Here is a 3,908-nt window from a genome sequence, read left to right as displayed (position 1 = left end):
GAACCGGTTTACGGTTGTGTTTCTTCCCTTCGGACACTATTAATGAGGAAAGTTTTAGTTTCCCACGCATGCAGAGAGAGAGACTTGCTCATTGAAAACCTGCCTCGGTGAAAAAGAATAGCTCATTCATCTGTCCTGGGTACCTCACAGGCCCGGGTTCACGTTTGACCACCTTAAAAAACCTTCTGTTTTAACCTTTGTATTTAAGATTTTTAAATGTGAACTCCTTTTTGTCTTTTTCTTCACATTGTATGAGTCAGAGGCCCAAACCGGGGTGCACTGTCTACTCAACTCTTAGGAATTTATACTTTATTTATGTATCATGGCTGTGTGTGTTGATCACTCCACAAGTAAATTTAATAGACGTGTCTTTGTGTGTGTATTTCTGTGTAAAAACATGCACTATAAAGTCTGGTAGAGATTAGACTATGAAATGGATGTGATTAACAGTTCTGATAACCTTCTGTTGTGAAATTAATGCAAAGTCACTCTTGGCATGCGTGTTTTTAATCACTTCAGGAACTCCTTTGAACAAAGTCACTGCTCAGAAAGAAAAACAGACAACCAGAAAATTTTGATAAGAATTCCATATTTAGCTATGCTGGATTTTTTTGATGATTTGAATATCTCTGCACGCCTAACAAAAGAGCTTATCCAGCCCCTTCAGAGGAGAAGAAGAGACAGAATATAAGAAACCCCCTTTGCTTTTTAAGCCAAGCATTTGCCAGCAGTCAGTCCTCCACAGCATTGTTATCTCTTCTTATAGTGTGAACTGATAAAAGACGAGCTTGGTGACCTTTTAATGTCATAAATTCAATAGTTATATGTCGGGTCTCTAAGCGTCAATACAGTCGTAATTTGTCCCACATTTGATGATCCCAGAGCTTATGATGGGCAGATGTTTTGCCAGCGACTGTGCGAGCAGATTAGTTTGGTGTGTGCAGTCTGTAGAGGTCAAGGTAGGAGCTCAGGAGGGTATCAGTGAAGGCTGAGGATCAGCTCCTGGCAGAGCAGAGGAAGAGCCCACTGTGGCAGTAACCCTCAAACAAGAAGGAACACTGGCTCGAACAAAAGACGCTTAAAGGTCTCAGTTATTCCTCTTATAACTCTCTGAGTCTTAGATTGTGACTTTTACCCAGCTAAAGAAAGACATTGGTGTTTCTGGTGAATCGTTAAATCCTTTTTGGTTTTACAGAAACCTCCAAAACAAGAGAGAGCTCTCTTTGTCTAATGATACAAAGATATGAAAAACCACAGATTTTTTCACACATCAGTTTTAAATGCTGACAGCGCATGGTACTTAACACAGTGGACTTCACAGTGCCTTCATTTCCATCTCATCTAAATGAATTATTAGCTGTACTGACCATCTGTAGGAAAAAAATGTCTTTTCAATAACAGGTTATAAAATCTATGTGCACACTCTAGCACTTAGTGAAGACAGCCTCAAACCTCTTTGCCACCTGTTTGGGAAGATTCATGTTCGAAGATTTGTGCTTTTTATGCCAGAAGTGGAAAATTTTATTTTTCTTTCTCTTTCGCTTTAGCCTTTTTGCCTTTGTTTGCTTTTGTTTTACCGGCTTTGGCAGAAAAGACATTTGAATATTTTGAAGTGGGACGTTCATTTTGTGACAAAAGATAAACAATCTGCTCAGCCTTGTCAAGGTTGACTGTTCTTACTTTGATGTGCAGAATTACATAAAAATGTTTTTCTTTATTAGAAGTTGTTCAACTCACACTATCACACACGAGGTTTGGTATCTCTCCTGTTTTGTACATTTCAAAAAGAAAAGAATACCGCCAATTATTCTGTATTCACTGATAAAGGAGATTTTAAAAAAAGGTAACCTCTTCCTCCTTTTAGTCTCCTACAGATTTTGTTATAAAAACACGATTAAGTTTGAATACATGGTTTATTCGGATTAAAAGACCTTTAACTTGCAGTTTATCATTTCAGAGCAGGGCTGTTATTTCACTTTGTGGTTAACAGTTTTTATTGGGAAACATTTTTATTTCTCTCGACACACACATATATATAAGTATATATATAAATATATGTATATAAAAATAAAAAGGATTAAAATAGATGCAAAGAATAAAAAATACTGAGATACTGAAGTTAACACCTGATCAAGCCAGTCAGTACAAGTTGGAAACCACAGGAGGAAATAACAATCTAATAAAATTGTTAAGTGTAAATGAGGAGTGTTTCAAAGGCAGCAGTCCAACAGCAAATCAGCATGAGCACGAGCCAAATCAATCTCGGCTGGTCAGGGTGCTGACGGTGGCTTTTACTGGATCAGCCTCACGATCTTTACAGGCACTTTAGAAAAACTGAAAGAGATCTAATTGATAATTAGCATGATGATGAAGCAAAGTCAAGAAATGACCATCCTGAGTTTCTGTCGATGTTCATACTGTGTAGCGAACACTGACGGATGCAGACATGTGCATTAGTAGAAATGTGTGATTGTCTGAGAAAGAACAGCTTAAGAGAACAAGGGGACAAATATCAGCATTTATCATCATACTCACTATTTCTATAATTTGAGCTGTGTAGAAAAATAGTATAAAGAAGCAGTTAAATGTGTTTAATCAGTCTGTAAATATACAGATTAGTATGCTTCACTTGATTAAAGGGTCTGATACAACTATTAGCCTTATAGCTGCCCTTGGCTTTGCATGTGCGTGTGTGCACTTATATATGAATCTTCACATACCAGTTGGGCAAATTTTTTTTTTTTAACACAAACAGCTCATTGTTGACTGGTGCCTTAACTGCTGCTTGAAAGGGTTGAATTATTCTAAACGTTCTACTGCAAGCTGCACTTCTAAAGGGAAGCAAGGGTCCCAGAATTAAACTGGACAACATGAGACATCACCTCATTCAAAGTAAATGAGAAGCAACAGTCTTGATGCCTGGAAAGCGCACATGTAAATCTGGCCTAATGAGTAACTTAAATGTTATGTTTGATGTTGCGCCAAGTAATTAGAGTTTATGAGCTCACAAAGAGAAAACTGGGGCGCTACTAAACTCTGATATAGAGGATTCACAACCTGGCACATTTCTACATTTATCTGTTGTAGCACAGAAGGCCTCTAGATGATGCATGCACAAACAACACACGTTACGGTTATGTAATTAAATGCCACATACCTGCAGTTGTCCCGTGCTCAGGTTGGGGTTTGTTTCATCATGGGCTCATTTTCCTGGTGTTCCTCCACGCTCTCAAGGCCATGGCAGCTGGAGAGGCATGTCCTCGTGATGAGTCACTGCAGTGGGTAAGAAGAACCTCAGCTAACCCCAGTTAAGTGCTCGTTGTTGTCATGCAGCTTGAGCATGCAGGGACATTGTGACTTTACTCCTCATACTTTTTGAAGCTTCTACACGTGTGACTGTGTCTGCCCATCTGGGGCTCTGTCTTTGTACTACATCTGGCAGAGTCCTGAGGGATTAAAGCCAGCGACTGAGGGGATTCCCGGAGTGATGCTGATTGTAAATGGAGCATTATCTATTTGAGTCAGTGCGCAAGGTCTTGTTGTGCAGATTTTACCCCTCAGGAACAAATCTGTTGACCTTTGACCTTTTACATTTAGGGCTGTGAGTTATATGAGTTCAGACTAGTGTGGTTTGACCAAGTTTGATGTCCACTTCATCACTTTTTTTGGCTTGATGGCTAAGTAGGAAGTGGTTAACTTGAGATAAAGTCTGATGCTTTTTGACGTTTCCTTCTGTGACATAATTTCCACCAATTTGCTGTTCGTTCTTTATATCAAAGTAACAGACAGAACGCTTGCCGGCTTTGTCTGTGTGGTGCTACTCAGGAGGCTGACTCACTGTGGTAACTTAATGCACAGAGTCAGCTTCTTACCCCTAACTGCCCCACTAGCTCCTGCAGACATAAATT

The sequence above is a fragment of the Leuresthes tenuis genome, unplaced genomic scaffold (genome assembly GCF_036924035.1).
Source record: "Leuresthes tenuis unplaced genomic scaffold, fLeuTen1.0.hap1 SCAF_17, whole genome shotgun sequence".
Lineage (NCBI taxonomy): Eukaryota > Metazoa > Chordata > Actinopteri > Atheriniformes > Atherinopsidae > Leuresthes > Leuresthes tenuis.
This window is presented reverse-complemented; position numbering follows the sequence as displayed.